General features: G+C 41.4%; 1 long non-coding RNA gene across 2 annotated transcripts in view; it reads right to left on the bottom strand.

Annotated features, from left to right (window-relative positions):
* LOC310842520 overlaps positions 1-6,619 on the bottom strand; it is an 88,649-nt gene extending 82,030 nt beyond the window's left edge. For both annotated transcript variants that reach the window (XR_014563144.1, XR_014563145.1), the window contains exon 1: positions 6,150-6,619. This is a non-coding gene — a long non-coding RNA (uncharacterized lncRNA). The remainder of the gene's footprint in view (positions 1-6,149) is intronic.
* Between the last annotated feature and the right edge of the window lie 17,299 nt (positions 6,620-23,918).

The raw sequence follows: 23,918 nt of genomic DNA on the forward strand, positions 1-23,918 counted from the left end.
TACCTGTTGCTAGTCTGCAATAGCTTTAGATCCCCAGGCACAACTTTCTTATCTGTGCTTTCAGAGAACTGTTGTTTGGCAAAACAGGATATGTTCGCTAAAGACAGGGCGGGGGGTAGATGTTGTCATATGAACATGCTAAGCAGGCTTGGGAACTGACTATACGCACCTTCTTATCTGAAGTTGTTGAGTCATCTTGATCAGCAATGAAAAGAGAAAACATCAATTTTCTGCTGCTGTATTTTCAGCTGAACAGACAATAGCATGTTCAAAATGGCTGCTTTGCTTCACTTGAATTTAGATGTAGTCCTACAATTTTGCTGTTGGCATGGCCACTAACAGCCATTTTTGGTCGTCCAAAAATGGAGCAGCAGAGAGGGCAAATTGATCATTCTTCAAGTGAGAAGCAGGAAGGAGGGGAGGCCCTTGTTTATCACCTCAAGCTGTTTGCCTTCCATGCCTTGCCTTCCATTTTCTCCACAGTGTGAATTAGCAGCAAATTTTGCCAGACATGTTATTTTTCTTTTTGCAGATGAAAACCCTTCTGTATAGATTTATTGGGGGGGCGTTGTTTACCTGTTATATATGTGTTTTTCCATGAACAGCTTCTTTTTTTAAGCCCTTGTTGATAGAATGAAGGTTCTGGGTTAGTTTGAACAAAGAGCTTTCACAGTCATTGGATGCAATCCAGACTATTTAAGTACAATTGATTTCAGTCATGGGAGAACAATAAGGGCATTCTTAACTTTCTGCGGCTGAAATCAATAGGACTCTCAATGTGTTCTAATTGTGACTGTGCATCACACATATTATGCTTTTCTAGTACTTGGTTTCCAGGTGGGAATAATTTTTTCTTAAGATGCTCATTTGGGTCAAATGTAAATACAGCTTGAAGTGGGCGGCCTCCTATACCTATGGAGACTCTCCACATGTCCGAGAACTCTGAAAAATCTCATCCTGGCTGAGTTTCTGCCCCTTCTCCGCTGTCCTATGTTGTACCCTGACTTCCAGCTTTGCAACAGTTCTTTAGATTGCCTTTTCAAGTGTGAGTGCAGCTACACCTTATTCTACAGTGATTGGCACAAAATTTCACTATTTGTGGGTAGGGTCATAGATACTAAGTTTGCTTGTGCTTTCTCAAGTGGGGAAGCTTTTCGGCCCAGCAGGCCAGGGCCTTTGACAAGGTGGGTGTGACAACCCACTAATGTCATTATTACCTAAGATGATTGACAGGTAAATGGTCCTTTCAATCCATCAAAGCTCTGTCACACAGTGCTGCCTAAGCACCCAATATCCAGTTGGTTGTCGGGCACTTGGGAACTGCAGCACAGGGGCTTTTCTGCTCCTGTAGCACCAAGCATTGAAACTCCTGGTAAAACAGAGGTTTTATGCCCTCCATTTTAGCAGCAGTTTCCATGGAAACCACTTGGTGAAATTTAAAGAAGGTGTGCTCCAGCAAAGGAATGCTTTACGCTGCTGCTCCTTTATAGTCATGTCAATGTCCATTTCACCATGGTTTAGGGAAAATGGCCTGGTGGGTCCAGTATGGAAGTCTGACAGGCAAAGTCTAGCACATAAACTGGAGTTTTCCCAGTTTTTGGGGAATTGGGGAATTCCCTGGGAAGAGGGATCGGTTGATAAATCACTCCAGGAATTGTGGCTCTGAGGGAAATAAGAATCACCTAGCCACTCTCAGAACCTTTAAAAAATGCAGTTCCCAGGTTTATTTGGGGGAAAGCTATGGCTGTTTAAAGTGGTATGATACTCCTCCAAAGATATGGTGTAGATGGGGCCTAAGTCCTCTGTGAACAAATATTTCTTCAGTTACCACAGTTGCTGATTTTGAATAGAAAGCATACACATAGATTCCCCAAACTGTACAATATTTCATACCACTGTTAACTTTGTAGACATTCTTATCAGCTCAATCTTCATGGGAAAGCCCCATTTTTCTGCAGCATGACTCTTGTCGAACACTGTCCCACAAAAGCCCTGATTGTTATGTTCAACTATTTTCATCACAAACATAGAAAAAGTAACACTGGATCAGACCAAAGGTCCATATCAGTAGTGGTGAAGGAGAAATTAAATTCATTGAAAGAGGAACCTACCTCACACTTTCCTAAACAATACAGAAACCAAAACACAGCGCTATTTTGAAACCCACACACCCCTGCATTTTGCGGCACAGTACTACAGCCAAGAAATGTGCACAGAAATGCACTTACTAGGATAAAGTGTCCCTACAAATGCATATATTAGTGAAAAGAACATTTACAAATTCATTACCTATGGGGAAATTGCTTGGCAAAAATGTACGTATGAGAGAAAATTGCATGGAAATGTGTATATTAGGAGACATTTGTACTAAAATGCTTATGAATTCTCATGAGGGTTAAAAAAACCACCCAGAATATCACAAACTGATGTGTAGAACTGAGCTTAAGGCTGAGAAGAACTGACAGAAACAGAAACTGACAGATTTGCCCATCCGTAATTCACAGCGGCCAACCAGATATCTAGGGGAAAAGCAGGACCAGAGCACAACAACCCTCTCCATGAAATAACATGCTTGGATGCTGGTACTTCTTACCTGCCTGAATCTGCTAAAGCAGCAAGAGATGCACTTCTTCAATTAAGGCTCTAGGGGCAGGGGCAGTTGTTAACACACATGGGAGCATCTGCTTCTTGCATAGATTTTTGGAGCATTTTTAGGAAGACCTTGCCAGGGCATTTACTTCTGTTAATATGAAACCTCTATGAGGATGGAATGGTGGGTGTTGGGGTATATTTATGAATTAAGGAAAACTGATTAAAGGTGATTGTGTGGGTCCCATTCTGTTTTTTTCAGGTTGCTCAGTGCTGATTTGGGGCATGTGTGCTATACTGCTTTGGATGCTCAAGGCAAGCAAGTAATTCCTTAATAACTTTATCATCATTGTGTGACTTTATATGTTCCAGACTGCCTTGATATGTTCCAAACTGCCTAAAATATATATTAAATAACCAAGCAATTATCCTTGATATGGTGTGTTGTTGTTGTTTTTTAAAAAAGCTTCCTGGTTGTGGATTTGCATCAGCGGACATCTACAAGATCTTCTCCCTCCCACAAAATAATTAGAACTGGACCTGTTTAAAAATTGTTCAAAGGATCATTGTAATAACATAACACTTGGTGCTTATCCTTCTGGAAATATTAATCTGCCGCTACAATCATCAAGCTTGATGTTGCATGACAGATGGTTTTGAAAGATATTGGACAATTAAATAAGAATATACTGTAAATGATTTATTGCCTCCACGGATGTTCAGCAGTGTGTAGGAAGGGAGTAGAGATTATTTAGATACTAGGTCCTCTAAATACAGAAGTGCCCCTGTTTTCATCCCTGAATTATTTTTGTGAGGGTATGGCCTTATCACTAACAACATGAATCATCCCACTTTATGTGATGGATTCCAAAAGGGGTGCCATTTTTATGCCTCGCTACACTCTTATATCCTTGTGACCATATAAACATTAGCTTAAGTTCAGAATAGAGAAAGGAAGTAGCTTTTCAGTTTAGTTGTGCAAAGGTCGGAAGTTGCCACCATATACATATATTGGTCTCTTCTCTCAGTTTCCATGAGCTCAGATTGTAAGCAAACTGCTAGAAGCATCTCCTCTTCCCCCTTCCTTTCTGAAAATTATCTTTGAATTCAGTTTAATCTCTGTTTGCTTTCAGTTGAACGTGTAGACCCATAGATGGCTATGTTAAACATAACCCTTCTAGAACCTTGAGGCAGATAGCTTGTTGTTATTATTTGGCTTGCAAGCCACTTTACAGACATAAAATAGCTAAAATTAATTTAAAAACCGGACAAGAACAACCAATAATAGGTTTTTAAAAATCCTAAAATGAATACCTAATGCCTGCATTTTCATCCGGCTGGAAAAGTCTGTTGAAACACACACAAAAACTCACGTTTTTAATTATTTCTTAAAACTACAGATAGCGGGCACCTGTTGTATCCCAACAGGGGTGCTGTTACACAGAGTGTATGTGTAAAAATTATAGGCTTGTTAGACAGATAGCTTGTCATATGAGTAGCACACATTATCACTTACGGTACAAACATCATCTCCCTGGAAATATATTTCAGAGTGAGAAGGAATGTGCTATACTGTGACTGAAATCAAGGAGCTGTAACCAGTGTTAGTCATACTCAGAGCAAATCCATATGAAATTAATGGAGATGAATACCTTAGGCACATTAAAAACAGAACAATTAATCTACTCAAATTTTACTGGGTCTGCTCTAACTAGAACTTGGTTGAGTATTACTCAAAGGCAGCATGTATTACATCCTCAGTAAAATGCAAAGTGTTTGTGGGGCCAATACAATAAAACTCATCTGGATGTGAAATCTCTGGCTATGACAGAGAACTCTTGGAATATCTGGATCCATTCATCACACTGGCCATATGAAACGACCTTAAACCAAGTCACACCACTTACCCAGCACCATTCAATAAGACTGGCAGCAGTCTTCTAAATCCTTAGGCAGAGGTCCCTAGACCTGAAACAGTCTGAATGCAAATCACACCCTCTGCTGCTGAGTTTGACACCTTCCTAAATTGCTTCGAATAATTTAGCACTCCCTCAGCATTGTTGTCCAGGCTTTCCTGTTGAATTCTGGGAGAGTGATCACACTTTTATTTCATTTTCTGCTAAGAACAGCATTGCTCTGGTGATGTTTTCCAGAGGCTGAGGTAGGAAAGGAATGTGCTGTACTCTCGCTGACCATCAAATGTACATGTTACTTATATTACCCAATGATGCTGAAAGTTGCCAAGACAGATGGCCTCTCTAAAACTAAGATGCTGTGGAGGCCTATTTATCTTGTCAACTTTGTTGAGTTGGCAGACTGACACTACTTAGTATCACTATGTAAATGAAAAGTTGGAGAATTCTGAAACAATTAGGCACAAGATTAAGCCATGCTGAAAGGATATGGTTATGTTGATCAGAAATCTACATATAGTGCTGTTTTTCTAGAAAAAGAGGTGCCGGAACCTGTCTGCAAAGCAATATATTATCTAGAAATTATTATATCTCTATGCAAACAAATGATACTTCATTTGGGCAAGGCCATAGTTCTATAAATGCAGAATGCTTTAAATGTATGGTGCGGATGGGACTAGTGATAGAAGATGGAGGTTCTGGCCCCACCCACCACCTGCTGCAGCATCCAGCCCACTGTTTGGCATTCAGCACCTGACAGACTTTCTTCCCCAGAGAATATGGCCCTTGGAGAAGAGGATAGTTCCCCACCACTGTGCAAAGCAGTGGGCAGTTTTACTAGATGTAAAGCTTTGCTAAAATGTAGAGTGCTCTATACTCTCCTAATTCAGTTTTCAAATGAGACTTCATTAGATTTCCACTTGGATACTAATTCAGTTACAGTGGCAAAAAGCTAATTAACTGCTAGCTTCCAATCCTGTTTGTTGACCACATCCCCTGCATCTCAAAAGTACAATCAGATGCCGCTGTTCTATTGAAAGCTTGCCATCAGCTGTGATCCTTCTCTATTCATGGTTTCTCATATTCCATCTATCACTGTCATGTTGCTTCTCAGTACAATAGTTCAATCATCTGTCTCTTCCCCTGTCTCTACAGCTAAAGCTGTCATTCCTGCTTTTCACCTTCCCCTTCCCCAAAGGCAAGTGCTTCTTTCCAGCCTTCTCACCACACAAGTCCATGGCAAAAAAGAGAGATAACACACAACACTTTCCTATTTTGACCAGGCAAATAGGCAAACACTACAAACAGGAAAGAAAATGTGAGAGAGGAAAAATGAATTCTGTTTTCCCCATGGAAGATATCAGACAGATCAATACCCATGATGCCTGTGCCACCTTCTTCAGGAAGTGCATCTGAATAAGGTCAACTAGAGGTGACACAATTAAAGTCTAGGGGAAACAGACAAAATAATCAAAAAGGCACTGTGTCTGGATAGAATTCACTATCCAGGGGAAATGGCTGGTCTTTTGACAAAATATGCAACTTTTCTTGACCAATGCACTGGAAGAGAGCCAACATGCTGTTGTGAAGGGTGGGGTGATTGAAAAAACAATCCTCCTGTCAGACTGAGAATATCTTCTCACTCACCCAAATTGAGGATATTCCACCATTCTTCAGCAGAATATCTTTCCTTTCAGCAAAGTAAGCGACTCACGTATATGTCAAACAAAGCTTCAATAATAAAGAAAATTGTAAACTGAAGAAACGAAAACAACATCATGAGGCGAGAATGACAGTTGGTCTCTTTAACTGAACCTTACCGAACACATGAAGGGAGGGCCCGATTCCGGAGAACAACACAAAAGCCCCACCCACCAGATGTCAGACACCCTACTATTCAAATTTGGCCCCAGTGTTTTTCTAACACATACCACCATTTTTTTAAAGGGAGGATTTGCCATTTTGTTGCCTATTCACTAGGCTTGAGGAGAGGCTTTTTGCAGCCCAACATCTTGAATGTTTGGGTGGCATCTGTAGACTTGGCCAATAATCTGCTCACCCTGTGACCCCTGAATGCTGCAGAATTCTCTGCTTCTGTCCTTTGTTTATTGTTCTTCAACTAATTACTGATCAATCAGATGGCCTATCTTATGCTATGACAAGAGCATTAAACAGTTTTGGGTGTATGTCCTTGTCAAAAGTTTTTTGGAAGTATAAATATACAGTGTGTTCGGATTCCGGGGGCTAGGAGTAAACAGACTTGTAATGCAGGAAAGTAAGTAGTGGGATCCCCCAAGGATCTGGTTTGAATGCTAAACTCTGTGCTATTGTTCATAAATGAGTTTACATAATGTTTATTTATTGAAACAAAACTTACTGCTTTATTGTAAGAAAATTTCATAAGCAATTGATCAGGATGCTCACTGTTTATTGAGCCTTCTGATTGGTTTGAGCAGAAGTTGTACAATTTCCATCAATCGGTATCCCACACTTCCTTGTTCCTGCAAAAAAAATTGGTGTGTTTCTTTGAAATAGGTTCGTTGTGCAAAAGCTTCAGGGTGCTTTAATCTACTCTAATTGTGCGAAGGCGGGTGTATGATTGAATTCCTCCTGCAAAACAGTGACAGACTGGAAGCTACAAAGAAGTGAAATATCACTTTATACATGCATCATGGTGCATAGAGGGAGTGGGAGAGAGTTGATGGTGCATAAGGCAATAATATTAGGGTAGCAATGTCAGTGCAAGAAATAAATCCAAGTTTCTGTAATAGCAAGGTGCCAAACGAAATTAAAGGGGGGGGGGGCTAGAAGAAAAAGAAAGCAGGAAGCCTGGCTGATTTCTTAACTGCAGAGCAGCAATTTAAAACAATAGAGGCAAGGAAAACTAAGGATGATGACAGAGATGTGCAGGAGGCCTGGAAATGGGAGCCACACCACCATCTAATACAAACAGAATAGAGATAGGTACATTACAGAAAACTAGCATAATTTAGTCCTGAAAGGGTCTTCAATGACAGCAATTACCTTCCTATCTCACTGTTGTTATTTGATCAGGATCTGGCTGCCAGCTAAGTTGCAGTTAGAATTTTTAATTCAGCTGATACAAGCACAAATGCAAGTCTGCAAACAGGTTTATTAGCTAATAAATTCATTATGTGTTGTTCATGTCTTAATGTAAGTGTTTATGTCATGAGTTCCAAGGCATTTCTGGGCTCAGGAGTGGAGTAGCAGGCAGAGGTGGACGAGGAGGTGGAGCAGGAGGATTTCATGGGTGGGGCTGAGATTGGGGGGCAGAGGCTGAGGGACACAGGTACTGTCAGAAGTTCAGCCTACACTCGAGTAGACCCTGGCAGAGACACATGCCCAACTGGCACGTTCCCTCCCTCCTGGTCAATCGTTTGGGAGCTTCAAAAGCTTTCTTCAGCCCAAACATCACAGTGACCGATGCCAACTGACACCGGCACACTTAGGGATCCGCAGAGTTTGCGCAGTTGCGTAACAGACCTCAGCAACTCAGCACTTTGGCTAATCTACTTTATTTACATATAAACACACACGGAGCACTGCAACATGGCTCCCTCTCTCTCTAGCATCAGACAGCAAAGAGAAAAAGAACAAAGGACAATAGTCCCACTTCACAAAACACAGTAACACAAACATCCTGTTTCCGTCACTTCCCACTCTGTGGAGTCAAAACATATACCGTCATGTGATAGACAAAAATCCCATGACTGCAATCATAGATCAGGAATTCTAACAGGTTCATCCTCCTTCCATGATACAGTTGCCTTGCCTGTGGAAGCAGGGCTCCCCTCTCAAGGAAGAGAATTCAGCTGTGGAATCGGGGGGGGGGGGTAGCCAAACACTAGGGGTGCAGAAATCAGTGTCAGAAAGGTTTCCTTTTTGTTTATTGCCCCCCAACAGGTTGAGAGGTATCTTTTTGCAGGCACTGTTGCCTTACTCACAATCAGAGGAAGGTAGCTGTGCTTCACCACATTTGCATGTACTGCAAAGCCTCCAAGTGTCTGTTTTCCTGGGACAGCCCCGAATTTACACAAGCCATCCCTGTTTTGATTTGATCCCAGAATATTCTTTAATATCCTTTGTTGTTTAGTCGTGTCCGACCCCCTGGACCAGAGCATGCCAGGCACTCCTGTCTTCCACTGTCTCCCGCAGTTTGGTCAAACTCAGGCTGGTAGCTTCGAGAACACTATCCAACCATCTCATCATCGGAATATCCTTAGGACATCCTTATTTTCATCAGAGAAATATTGGAGGTGATTGTAGGAGGTTCCTTTATTCATTGGATAAATGCTGGAGGTTATGGAGTTATGTAACCCTCAAGCCAAGGAGATAGGTAACTATGCAACCTTTAGAAGATATCTGAAGGCAGGCCTATACAGGAAAGTTTTTCAAAGTTTGATATTTTGTTATATTTTTATATATGTTGGAAGCTGCCGAGAGGGCCTGGGGCAACCCAGTCAGATGGGCAGGGTAATAATAATAATAATAATAATAATAATAATAATAATAATAATATGGAATAGGGCATCCCTGTTTTCATCAGAGAAATGTTGGAGGGGATGGTACTGTGCATTTGGGTTTCTTTCCATGCTTAGGAAACATGCCCAGAGTCAGGTTTTCACCAACACAAGCAAAAGCCATTGTCACTTGTTGGCTCACAGTCCCCTAAAGCCTATAGTTTTGGCTGTTCTTTGCTGGAAATGATCCTTTCAGCAGAGACTTTGAACTATTTAACTAGCTAATTAAATAACACTAGAAGAAAGGAAAGCTTGTAGCCCTGAGGAGTGTTCTGTGAGATCCACCAAGGAGGCCACGACTTTGATTTTCGATTGCTTTAACTTTGTTTTCCATGAATCTCTGTACTTTAGCTAGGAAGGCAGCAGGCAGAGAACAGTGTGCTACTTTAATAAATTTAATACAAATATAAATCTGGCAGTATAGCCATAAAGGTATGAGTTACGTCAGAGTCACATGGGGCTGTGTGTGCTGCTGTGTGGCTGCCTGTCCAATTTCTGTCGTGAACGGGTAAGATCTCCATCCTTATGACATATGAAGAGGCAGGAGACAGGGGTCCCAAACATAGGAAGGACCCAATCAATGCCTCTTTCTGGATCCCTTCAGCAAAGGCTGAATCACTCAGTATCAGGGATGGACAAAAGAATGGAGAAGCACTTTTCTCATAGGAGTGAATGACAGCCTTGCCCATGGAAGATAAGGGTTGCTTTCGGAGTCACAGTGAAGGAAAGGGGTTACCGTAACTTGTCCCTTTGTCCTGGTGAGATCTTGCCCCTTCATCTCCTTTTCGTTCACTGCTGACTTTTATTTACTTACTTATTTTATTTTGTAAAATTTATGTACCACTTGATTGCAGAGAAAACCTCAAAGCGGTTTCAGTTGTTCTTTAAATTTGTTTCTAACTGTTTCTATTGAGCTATTAAATATTTTTTTAATGAACAGTTTATAGAGGTTTTGTTACAACCAAGCGATGTTTGATTTTTGATAAATCATTAGTAAAACATCTGCCATCTTTTTTTTTTTTAATCCAGTGTCCTCCATTTTAAAGATGAGACAGTCAAAAGGCAGGGCATTTGAAATAAACGTCTCACTATAATGACGATATTAATAATTAAGATGGCCAATGCTTTTGTTGTTGTTGTTTAATCATTTAGTCGTGTCCGACTCTTCGTGACCCCATGGACCAGAGCACGCCAGGCACTTCTGTCTTCCACTGCCTCCCGCAGTTTGGTCAAACTCATGCTGGTAGCTTCGAGAACACTGTCCAACCATCTTGTCCTCTGTCATCCCCTTCTCCTTGTGCCCTCAATCTTTCCCAGCATCAGGGTTTTTCCAGGGAGTCTTCTCTTCTCATGAGGTGGCCAAAGTATTGGAGCCTCAGCTTCAGGATCTGTCCTTCTGGCCAATGCTAGATTTCAGTAATGGTGAGCAACTCACCCAACATTTAGACTGGTGTCTTAAGTTTCAATGGTGTGTCTTCACATATCTTTACAGTGCTGGCTCTGGACATTTTGCTGCCTGAGGTGGTGAGGTACCAGGGCTGGCTAGTCCAATGATTTTGGCACCTGATGCAGAAAACACTTTTCCTGGTATTTAAAAAAAATGCAATAATAATAACTAACAATTTGCTTCCCTTTCATGGCCTTCAAAATAAGCCACTCTCTCAAAGGTAGGGCTGGCCCTATATGAAATGAGAGAGACCAGAATGGACAAGGTCCTGTCATATTCCCTTCTTGCCACCAATCCTGGAAACTGGGGGGGGGGGCATGTGGGGTTCCCCATTGACAAGACAGACAGCTGTTCACCACAGAAATGCTTGCTGGATTTTACCCCCAAATTGCTGCTCCCAGTTTCTTATTTGGATCCTATGCAGTCATCAGGCTGGGCCTTCTAACTGACGTTCAAAAGAAGTGCTCTGCATTCCAGCAGAGAAATTAAATTGCAATAAGATTTAACGCGATCATCAATATTCCCAAAGCACAGAAGACTCAGGCAAAACCTTCTGCATAAATGCATGAAGAAGGTAAGGAACAGGTTGGCTGCAGGGCAGAATACAGCCCATCAGAGAGAGAAAATCACCATCCCTGACGCATTTCCTTTTTTGAAACAGAATCGGATATATGAAAATTGCTTTTGAAATTTTGTTTCTGTCTTCTCAGCAGTGTCTCAGTGATGTTTCCTGGGCTTTGCATGGAAAGGAGCAGAAGAAATTTAATCCCTGAAGGCAATGCTAAAACAGAAAAATTCAAGATCTCTTTCACTCTGTTTTTTTCCAGCTTAAACAAGAGAAGAAGGGATTTCCTTTTCTGTTTCATCAAATCTGCAATAGTTTGGTTTGGAACAGAAAGTTAACTTTCATCTGTATATAAAATATCAAATTGTATAATTCCATGTTTAAATGTTTTAAGAATAAGTTTAGGCATTTATTTATATAGTTAGTTAGTTAGTTAGTTAGTTAGTTAGTCAGTCAGTCAGTCATTCATTCATTCATTCATTCATTCATTCATTCATTCATTGTAAAGAAATAAATATGACCCGACTGAAAAGGAAGGCAAATGTCTGTGCTGGACTGTGAAATGCTTTCTATGAAAACAGGCTCACACTTAATGACCAACATCAGAAAAACAAGTTGTGACTCAGGATTGTATAGGTCTGCATGCAGTGTTCTGCTTGTACCATGGAACTTCTGTTTCTTCTCCTCCTGCACCTAACACCCAAATCTATTCCAGAGGGTCCCACAACCCTCTGGAGCTGTTGTTAAGGGTGTGCAGCAGCCTAGAGGAGACAGGAGAGGAAGAGGAAGCCCTGTCCTATGCATAGAATGAAGTTGTACTAGCAGGGCTTCAGCATTTTGTTAGTTTGCTAACATAAATACGAAATATGAATTATGCAATGTGATTGATATATTTATGACTTTGGCTGCTATCCCTTGTTCGTCATACTGAAGTCAATAAACCCTATTCCGTTAATTTCTGTGGGTTTATTTATTTCTGTCAGGGAACTGCCATCGGAGCCAGAGGTGAAGAGAAGGCTCCAGAGGGATGCCGAAGAGGGTCCCAGTAGGGAGAGAGGCAGCCCATCTGCTGGGGAAGGAAATCAGCGTAGCACCATTGGAGAAGGGGGGCAGAAGGGGGAATCGGCGAGGGGGCTCCAGGACTCCTCGCCGGAGACCAGCGGGGAGAGCACGGGTCCTCCGCTGCCCACACCCTCCCTGCGCAGAAGACTTCCGCACAGGGAGAGTATGAGGAGACTAGGCGTCAAAGAACTTCTTTGCTGGAAGAAGTTCAAGAAACGCCCACTGATGGATTCTGCCAGCGATTGAGACAGCCACGGGTGAGAGGCTGTCCAGACAGAAAGGGTTCACCCAGGTAACCTAGCCAGGAGTGGCGGCAACTTACGCACAAGCAACCCCTAGAACCATTACAATTTCATTTATTGTTTTCTTCCCACAAGGCATCCCCAAGCAATTTACAATAGAAAAACAAACAGAACAATAGCATATATCAAAACAGTTAAAACTATAATGGAAATAGAAATTTGTATTTTCAAAGTAATTACTTTGTAAATTATATTGACAAGGTAAATATAATTAAATACTGAATAACAATTTTGTAGAAAGGTATAGTGGTGTTTAGGGTATGTATTAACACAGAGTATTAAATCTGTTGTGTGCTGCCGAGAATGTTTTAAGTGATTCATCTGGGAAAGCCAAAGAATGGCAACCGAATAAAAGTAATACAATTGCAGTATATTAAAAAAAGCAATTTTACTTTTCTAGTGAGGAGCAAAAAATGAAAATTTAAAAATAAAACAGTTAATACTTATATAAACAATCAGAAACAACTGCATATGTGAAAACAATTTAAAACAACACACACATAAAATCAATTCCTATCCAATACAGACACCAACTGGGATCAAAGTCTCCATTAAAAGATTTGTTGAAAGAGAGAAGATTTCAGCAGGCTCCAAAAAGATGAAGGGGGCAATGCCTGCCTGGAACTCCCTCCCACTGCATAGCAGGCAGGATCAGTACAGACACTGTGCAGAATGGGCCTCCAGATAGGGTGGTGCCTGCAGGATGATGCCCTCTCATACAGAGTGCAGTAATCGGTTGAATATAGAATGGATGGGACATTTAGGTATCTTGGTCCCAAGTTATACAGGACTTTGCAGCCCAGTAGCTAACGGGCAGCCAATGCAGCACTGTAAATGCAATACGATGCCAATATTTTACCTCAGTGAACAGTCAAGCTGCCACATTTTGCAGTAGCTGCTGTTTTCGTAAAACATTTGAGAAAGTTAGTGCCATTAATCGTGTGGAGAAGACAAATCGTTTTGAGGGTTTGCTTAAGCTAATTACTGGTGCTTAATGTAAAGTGACAGACAATGTTACAAGGAGGAGCAGTTAATCAAGCCTTAATGAACATATTGGCCATCTAAAAAAGATTATAGTGTCTTGTTACATATTGTAACCCAACAAAGTCATTATTATTCTTTAATTGTTACCTAAACCTATATTAATTTTAACTAAGGACATTGGATTTTTATTATTCTTGTAAACCCTGGGATAAGCTTGAGGAATGCAATAATTAACAGTAAACAATAAACTCTCGAATCCCTTGATATGAATTCATCATTAAAGGGCTTATTTTACTTCTGGTAAAAACCAATTATGCCGGGGTGAGGTAACAAAAGTATCCAGTCCCAACTTTTACCCTTTTCTACACAACACCGGAGTCATTTTGATTTTGCCTCATAGCCAAATGTCTTTTCCCATTCTGCCATAACCATGTTTAGCCTGTAGCTAGCCCTGGACCTCACATTCTCATGAGATGGCATCATGCCTGAAGCCAGGTCCCCATAGAGTACATCCTTGGGGATCCTACCATCTTCCATTCCGTGGACATGACCAAGCCAGTGTAGACATCATTGAGACAGGAGTGTGTACATGATTGGAATGTGGGCTCGGGAGAACACATCTTTGCTTGAGATTGTCCTGCCATACGGTGCCCAAAATCTTCCTGAGGTAGTGCATGTGGATAGCATTGAGGCATCACTCCTGGTGGTTGTAAGTTGCCCACAGATCACTTCCCTAAATCAGCATGCTCAACATACAAGCCTTGTAGACCCTCATCTTTGTATTGGACATTAGCATCACATTTTCCCATCCCCTTTGGCGAGCCATTGCAATAACTGCCTTGCCAATACATTTGTCCAGCTTAGCATTGATGGAGGCAGACAAAATTATCTACCATCTCAAGTGTGTAGTCATCAATGCTGATACATAGAGTGCTGGCAACGACCTGACCCAGGAAGTTGGAGTTCACCATTACATTTATTTATTTATTTATTCATTCATTCATTCATTCATTCATACATACATACCCCACCCATCTGGCTGAATTTCCCCAGCCACTCTGGGCAGCTCCCAACAGAATATTAAAAACACAATAAAACATCAAACATATTAAAAACTTCTCAAAACAGGGTTGCCCCAGTGTTGCCTTGTGCTTCCAGGAGGGGCACCTGGCTGGCTGAGAGGCCAAGCGATGTGGCTCTGGGCTTGATCCCCTTGCCACTGTGATACAATACCCACCACATTTTCCTGGATGCACCTGGCCAGCACATACAAAGCTGCCTTGAACCTTGCATGGCTTACTCTTGGGAAACCTCTGCAGCATCCTTGCCTCAGCAGCTTTTATAGGATCTCCTTACCATACAATTCTTGGTAATTTTTCAAAATTAACAGCAAGTGTTTAAACTCTGGCAGGCCTCTTCTTATTTCATACTTTCTTTAGGTTCAGGGTGGAAAGGAAGCTGAGCTTGGCCCAGATGTTGTAGAACTCCAGCTTCCATCAGCCTGAGCAAGTGTGACCAATGGCAGGGATGATGGTTTTATAGTTCAGTAACATCTGGAAGACGCGGGTGGCGCTGTGGGTTAAACCACAGAGCCTAGGGCTTGCCAATTGGAAGGTCGGTGGTTCAAATCCCCATGACGGGGTGAGCTCCCGTTGTTCGGTCTCTGCTCCTGCCAACCTAGCAGTTCGAAAGCACGTCAAAGTACAAGTAGATAAATAGGTACCACTCTGGCAGGAAGGTAAATGGCATTTCCGTGTGCTGCTCTGGTTCGCCAGAAGCGGCTTAGTCATACTGGCCACATGACCCAGAAGCTGTACACTGGCTCCCTCGGCCAGTAAAGCAACATGAGCGCCGCAACCCCAGAGCCGGCCACAACTGGACCTAACAGTCAGGGGTCCCTTTACCTTTACTAACATCTGGAGGACGAAAGGTCTCCCACAACTGCTTCCATGTCTATTTGGCAGAAGCCTAGAAGTGCATGGCCATGCAATCTGCAGTAATATTTCCAGAGCAGGAGGTTTCCTGTTAACTTTGATATCTGCACTTTTAGGCTCCTGCTGCTGGTTTCTTAAATGCCCCCCCCCCTATGAAAAACCATATAAAGCACATCCTTCCATAGGCTTACAATGGGGTAACGGAAGTTGGTGATAGTCAAACACCACTGTGCGATTCACTTTTTATACACATTGTCCCAATTTGCTGAATTTACACCTATACCCATGAAACTATATCTGTGGTTTGCCAAGCCTTTATTTCTGGCACAGGCAGAAGAGCAGAGGGGCAGCTCATCAAGTACCTGTTTTCAGCACACAGACAGCAAATATCATGGGACATGTGTGAACACAATGTACAAATCAGCCCTGTAATGAGCTGAAATGCAGTCAGGATATCGACAGCACAGACATCTAGGCTCTAGATTCTAGAGGGACTGAGCTCCCATCAAAAGAGAAAATTAAATTGTAAGGTTAACTTAATGAAGTTGTTTCCCCGAGACTTAAGAGACGCAGCACAGCAAACCAAAAGATTACGTGGGTCACTTCCATCCAATCCATTTAAAGCCCTCTTATACCACTTCAGCAGGCATGGCTTCCCTCAAAGAATGCTGAGAACCGTAGTTTCTTAAGGGTGCTGGGAATTGTAGCTCTGCAAGGAAACACTAGGATCTGGGAAAAGCTATAACTGTGCATGGGGGAGAAATTCAATTCAGGTCACATTTAAAAGCGAACTCGTTGAATCTGCACATTCTGAAACAATATGTGAAGTGAAACATTGAGATTGACACCTGTGCAAATTCTGCTATGCAGTTTGCCAACCAGTGAAAAGCCCGCTGAGCTCAGAAAATACACTGACCCAACATGCTTAGGACTTGGAAAAGGAACAGCTCTCCTTTTGGTTCACTCTCCTGAGGCTGAACAGCTGTCTCCGCTCCCTCCAAGTTTCACTCTAATGGCTGCACTGGCTTTTCCTCCAGGGCAGGCCCTACTTTGAGGCAGAGTGAGGCAGCTGCCTCAGGCGGCAGATCCTGAGATGCAGGCTGTGTAGTCTGCCCTGTACATCCAACACTAACCTTCTGCCCTCAAGTGCAATGTCCTTTCACCAGTATTGAAGTAAGATTCAACTAGCACTCCAACTGGCTTCTGTATGTGCCTTGGGGGAGGGTACCATCTTGACCTTTGCCTCAGGCAACAAAATGTCTTGAGCCAGCCCTGTTTCCCTCTCATTTTGCAGCAAACTGTGCTCTGTTGTTCAATATGCAGCTTGCAGACAAGTCATGTAAACGTTAGATAGTTTTATTTCTGACAAAGCAAGTTAAATATGTTTCCTATGAGAAAAAACAAGCAACATGTGGGGGACAAATAAATAGCATGCTGCTGACTGATGTTTTAAAGTAAAGTTCAGACCCTTTCACACCCATTCAGAAAAGCTGAGGTGAATAGCTGGCGTATGTCATTCTCAACATTCGACCCTAAATATTGACATCAGACAAGTGACATTTGGCACAGCTTTATTAAATTCCAAATCAGGTTTGTTCAGTTTGCTATTCATTTGCTTATTTTTTTCTAAATGTCAACCTGATTTTTTTCCTTCATTGAATTGAAATCCAAGATTGAAGGGACTTTCATTCCTGCATTGTTTAAATTTTTTTTTTTTAAAAAAGTAGTAAAGCTTTTTAAAAATTCTGTTGCTGTGTTAATTGAAGCTATCTTTTAAATTGGTAATAGTGTTTATTGATCCCAATCCTAAACGGCTGCAGCGATGATAAATAAAGTTTAGCGCTCTCTCTCTCTCTCTCTCTCTCTCTCTCTCCAACCTGCATACTCCCTGTTTTCTCCGTACTTTGAGGGGGGCTCAGAAAGTAGCACTTAAAATGAGGGCTGTAGCTCAACCCAGTAGCATAGAACAAAATTGGGACAGGGGCTCAAAATTTCAACACCTGGTGCTGCCTCGGTACAACTGCATGCTTCCATTGTTGGGATCCATTGAAAGCGGAAGTGACTTTGAACCAGGAAGTGACTTCCAGACAAGGGAACAAATCTACTTTTCTCATCTCTGTGGCTGCAGTCTCTTGGGTGATGTGGATGCCATTAGGCAGTTGAATGCACATGTGAACTCTGTCCATTTCCCTCCCTCCCAGCCACTCACCCTCTTTGTGTGGCCATGGGTGCTGGCAACCCACGCTATGCCATTGCCTCAACCTAGTACCCTCCAAATGTTGCTGGACCCCCAGCTTCTACCTTCCCTGATCCTTGGCCTTGCTGGCTATGGCTGAATGGAAATTGTTGTCCAAAAGACCTCTAGAGTAGCTAGTTGTGGAAGGCTGAAGAAAGCATAAACTGAGAAGAAGAATAAGTGGCAGTATAAGTGTGGGATTTTTTAATTGCTCCCCTTAAAAAAAAACAACTTCTCAACTGGAGCCAGTTCCTACGTGGGATTCAGGAATCAGATTATAATTAAATCCATTCCTGATGCTGGTTCTGCTGATTCATAAGTTGAGTGAACCATTGCCAAAAAACATCACAATCCAGCTGACGTATTCCATAATGCATGAAATGCGGAAAAGATGTGTGAAAGCATTTCCCCCTAACTGTCTCTACATCAGCTTAATCATGTTTCTAGGGGCCAATTTAGACTGTGCAACAAATTGCTGTTTCTTTTAATCAAGGTTTAGCAAGCAGGCAATAAGGGGATTCCTTTCTCCTGACTGAATTAAAAAAAACCTTGCATGTCAGCATACATTCTGGCACCTTGTTCCTAAACATATTACATGGAGAAGAAAAATCCAATTGATATGAGTAGGGGTGGGGTGGGGAACTAAAATTGCTCACGATTACAGCAATGAAAGCTAGATTTTCCCTTTATTTCACCCACATCTGAATAGGGAAATGTAACACAGTGGCGTAGCGTGGGTTGTCAGCACCCGGGGCAAGGCAAGTAATTTGCGCCCCCTAACCCTTGGATTTTCGCCCCCTAACCCGTGGATTTGCGCCCCCTAACCCGTGGATTTGCGCCCCCTAACCCTAACCCCCAGATGTTGCGCCCGGTGCAGCCGGCCCCCCCTGCACCCCCCACGCTATGCCACTGATGTAACATGTACAGCTGCATCAGTAAAGATTTTAGAACCACATACAGGGTTTGGTACTAGAATAAACTTCACCCTATTGGGTTTTCACTATCCCCACTTAAAAAAAACTCTTAAGAGGTTTGAATGGGCAGGACTCGAATTCTGAAGTTTACTCCACTAAAGACTTATAGGAATTCAAGTTTGCTGCTAAGATGCTTAGCCTATTTCCTTTCTTCATCCAGATCATTTGCAATGAGTTAAGTGCCATTTATCAAGGGATCTAGCTGCTATGGTATTGTTATGACAACCAGTTTACAGCTGAAGTACATCTTTCCTTTTACAAACATCAAGTTCAAGAAGGGAAGATTCTAGCAGTAAATAACCACTATGTTCACATGGGCAAAAAGTAGGAATTATCCAAATATCAAACCTTTTATTTCTGGCTCCATCTTCCTGCTTTTTCTGACATTACACCTTTGTCAAGACAAATTAACTCTCACACATTTGATCTGCTAAAATTGGGAGAATACAACTGAACAGGGAAAGGGGAAGTTTATACAATTAAGGAGTCACATAGGTTTGCTTTTCTTAGCTATATTTGTATTTTTTAAGTTAGCTTTGAAAAGACATGCAAAAACTTGAACCAGTCCTCATAAGATCTGGACTGGAATCTCTTTAGCACATTGCAGGTTAGGGATGGGGAGATATGCCAGTTTAGGTTCTCATTTTTACATTCTTAAATGCTGTTCTCTTGTTACAGTAGTGTCTCGCTCATAATCCACACAGCAGCTAACCCACTGTGTTCCCACAATTCCTTCCACTTTGTTCCATATTTATCTGCCCTGGTTTATAGTGTGGTGTAGTGGTTAACTAGGTTCGCGTCTCTGCTTCTCCACAAGCAGCTGCTGGGTGACCTTGGGCTAGTCACACTTCTCCGAAGTCTCTCAGCCCCACTCACCTCACAGAGTGTTTGCTGTAGGGGAGGAAGGGAAAGGAGAATGTTAGCCGCTTTGAGACTCCTGAAGGGGAGTGATAAAGCGGGATATCAAATCCAAACTCTTCTTCTTCATCATCATCTCCTGCTCGAGTGTTTCTAGTTTAGACACATGATGTGTTATTTCTACACTTAGCCAATAGGGTTACCAGCGGTTGCACATCACCATAAAAGGGAACAAAAGAAGACACAGTTTTGCAGAAAATGTGCATTTGCTGATTTGTATGTATTGGTGCCAATTCAGAAAGAAATAGTATAATAATAATAATAATAATAATAATAATAATAATAATAATAAATTTTATACCCCGCCCATCTGGCTGGGCTTCCCCAGCCACTCTGTGCGGCTTCCAAAAAAATATTAAAATACTATAATACATATTAAAATACTATAATACAGTATAGTGTAAATATAAATACAATACCTCTCACCAGCAGGGGAAGACTGACACAGGGCAACCTGTGTGCCTGATCCCTTTGCTGTACAGGTGATATTTGTTTTGGGGCAGCTCCAAGGCCTCTGCTCTTCTGCCTTATGGTTCTTTATTTTTAAACTGGTCTTGGCCCAGGTAGCTCTTCAGATGAAGCACTGCCTTTTGAGCAACCTTTCCGACAGAGGACTGTGATCTGCAGACACATGGCAACCCTGTTGGATCGGTAGGAGTTTTGGCTTGCAGGATGAATTTGCTGACCCTTAACTGGGGAAGGATCAAGAAATAGACAATTTCTTCTCCATTCCCAACTCTTTGCAATCTGACTGGAAGTTCTGCTCCCCCCCTTTCTTTCTTTTTTAAAGGTTATTATTTCCAAAACTTAGTTAATCGCTGCAGCTGATAAACTAATAAATGGATACCAATAGTTAACTTCTTACAAGCTCTGAAATGTTTAATACAATGTTTAGCTTCACAGTGGACCAGATAGGATTCTGTGTGCAGAAGCTGCAAGTCAAACCTGCTCAGCAGTATATTCATTAATCTGGACAAGTCGCTGTGGGAGAGGAAGATGGAAGCTTTTAAAAAATAATGCCCCAAATCTCTCAAGACTGCACAGCACAGGCAGAGACAGTGAGTCATTAGTCTCTTGGGACAGACCCTGGAAAACAGAGATAGTTGGCGCATAAAGCATTATTAGAACTTGATTTATTTAATCATTCCCGTCACACTTTTTGCAAGTAAATGCTTCTCTGCTCTGCTGTCTATTCACAGTCGGGCTTTGGCCAACTCACCATTTTTTACCTCACTGCATATGAAATCAAAACTGTAATTAAAGGCAGTAGAGAGATACAGTGGTACCTCTGGTTACGAACTTAATTCGTTCCAGAGGTCTGTTCTTAACTTGAAACTGTTCTTAATCTGAAGCACCACTTTAGCTAATGGGGCCTCCTGTTGCTGCCACCGCTGTGTGATTTCCGTTCTCATCCTGAGGTAAAGTTCTCAACCCGAAATACTACTTCCGGGTTAGTGGAGCCTGTAACCTGAAGTGTCTGTAACACCTCATGTGGAGCTTATTTTGCAGATCACATAGGGGACAACAGTTGCTTACCTCAGTTTTCAGAGGTCAGAATGGAGAACTGGAGAAGGGAAGAAGAGCAAGATAGACAGAGGGGGACAGATGGGTAACCTCCATCGCAGTTTCATGTCTTCATGTGTAAACAAAGAAATAATACGATCACCCATGTGATTTGTGCAGCTAACAATATTAGGATATGAATTTGCACTTTGGCCCTGCGCAAATTGCTTCCCTTTCGTAACAGACGACGTCTGATTTGCAGACATGCTGCGCAGAAGGGGGAAGTTGAAGGGTAAGACAGATGGATCACAATCTCTCTGATTCAATTTTTGTTAAAAATCATATCATGTATTGTAGCTTTCGAAGAGTGCAAAGGCAGATGGGTTTCTTTGTGAAGTACCAGCTGGGAGTGTAATGGGATTTTATTTTATTTTATTTATTTTATTTATTATGACATTATCATCTGAAAACAAATAGCAACAATCATCAATGAAAAAATAATCTATATATGGCTTAAAAAAAATAGAAAGAAAAATATGGAAACTTGGAATAAGCTACACCTCTCTCTCTGGGGCAGAATCTCGGTGGTCAAGATGAACATACTCCCCAAAATGATTTTTCTATTTCAAACTACCGGTATACCGATATTGGGGGGATGAAATGTTTCCAAGAGTGGAAGAAAGATATGGCAAAATTCATATGGAATGGGGGAAAAAAACAAGAATAAAATACCAACTGTTAATAGACAAAAGAGAGAGAGGAGCTTTGTGCTCCCTGATCTAGAATTATACCATGCAGCTGCAGGACTACTATGGCTTAAAGACTGGATAACATTAAGGGATTTTGATGTATTAGATTTGGAGGGGTATGATAATCGGTATGCGTGGCATGCCTATTTAATATATGAGAAGGTAAAGGTAAAGGTCCACAGGGGCTTCCTGAATCATTTAATAAGGAAATCATTATATAAGATCTGGTCAAAATATAAAGGAATACTAGAACCCAAGATCCCCCTGTGGACCTCACCTACAGAAGCACAGGCTGTTAGGAAAAAGAATATGGAAGGGGAATGGGCCACATACCAATTGTTATTAGAAGGACAACAGGATGAACCTATACTGAAAAAAGAAGAAGAAATTAAGGCATTTAACAGACTGGCTGCAATATTTTCAAATACATCAAAGATTAATCATTGATAAGAAAGCAGGACTTGCAAAAGAAACATCAAAACTTGAAAAAGAATTGATACAAAGTAAAGGAAAATACTCCTGCCAACCTAGCAGTTCAAAAGCACATCAGAGTGCAAGTAGATAAATAGGTACCGCTCCAGCGGGAAGGTAAACGGCGTTTCCGTGTGCTGCTCTGGTTCGCCAGAAGCGGCTTAGTCATGCTGGCCACATGACCTGGAAGCTGTATGCCGGCTCCCTCGGCCAATAAAGCGAGATGAGCGTCACAACCCCAGAGTCGGTCACAACTAGACCTAATGGTCAGGGGTCCCTTTACCTTTACTTAAAGGAAAATATATCTCGCGGGTATAAGACCTTCTATTAGAATGGGAGGTAAAGGAAGAACAAGTGAAAGCCGTAATGGTGAGATTGGCGCAAGACCTGGGTTATAATATTTACATGGAACAATGGGAAAAATTATGGTGGGAAGATATAAAATTCATGGCCTGTTACAATCCCAGGGAAAACACAATGAAGATGATGTACAGATGGCGCCAAACTCCAGAAAAACTTGCTAAAATAAGAACAGATCACCAATATATTGGAGATGTAACAAATAAATTGGGTCTTATTTGCATATGTGTTGGAAATGTGCAGACATTTGTGTATTTTGGAATAATATATATGAAGAACTTAAAAAATTATTTAAATTTACATTCAAAAAAAGGCCAGAAATATTTTTATTAAGAGCCTTGCCAAAAGAAATAGGGAAATTGAAAAGAACATTGTTCATGTATGGGATAACTGCGGCCAGAATTTTAGTAGCAAGAAATTGGAAAAATACAACAATACCCAACACAGCAGACTGGCAAATCCAAATGGTAGAATATCTGCAGCTAGCGAAGGCAACAGGAAGGGTAAGAGGCCAACCAAAACAAAAAGTCTATAAGGATTGGAGAATCTTTAAAGAATACTTAGAAAACTATGGTAGAAAAGGAAACATCTTGGCAGAATTAGACTGATCCTTGTATTGTATAAATATAAGTTCATAGGGAGGTAAAAAGAAACTGTATAAGAAATATGTAACTGTGTGGTATAAGGTAATGGATAGACAAAGTACAGTGAGATTAATTGGAAGTCATTTTTAATTTTCCCCCCTCTATAAGTTTTATAATTGCTTTCAGTACCATGAGTATAAGTGATGTTAGTTATGTTAATCTTGTTTCTTATATTGTGGTTGTTCATTTGATTCTTCTATTATTTGTTTGCTTGGTTGTATGTTTGTTTAGTTGTTTGTTCGTCTGTTTTCTCATAAATGTATTTATTTTAAATCAATAAAGATATAGTTAAAAATGCAGACAGAGCAATAAAACAATAATGAAAGCAACAAAATAGCAATATCAATAAATCAATACACCAGAAGAAGCAGGGTAGGGCACTGGCTGCCAGCTTCCTTTTTCTTAGCCTCAGTGTCACCATTGCACAACTGAGCAAGGAGAAGGATGGGGACAAACTAGAAGTGGTTGGCTCTGCCTCCACAAATTGTCGGTCTCCCTGCCTTCTGCTCTGCCAGTTCCAATGGGCAGCAGCTGACACAGGTGGTCGGAATGTAAGCACATGGCAGGGGAAGAACGTCAATAGCTGAATAAGCCCAAAAGTTTGGCTCCAGTGGTTAGAATGAATTTGCATTCAGTGTTTGGAAGAAACATGGCAGGGAACATCTCCTGCTATTTCACTAATCCGAAGGAATCAATGCATGGCTTCTTGAAGTTGACTTTAACTCA

The sequence above is a fragment of the Podarcis gaigeae genome (assembly GCF_964106915.1).
Source record: "Podarcis gaigeae genome assembly, chromosome: 4".
Classification (NCBI taxonomy): domain Eukaryota; kingdom Metazoa; phylum Chordata; class Lepidosauria; order Squamata; family Lacertidae; genus Podarcis; species Podarcis gaigeae.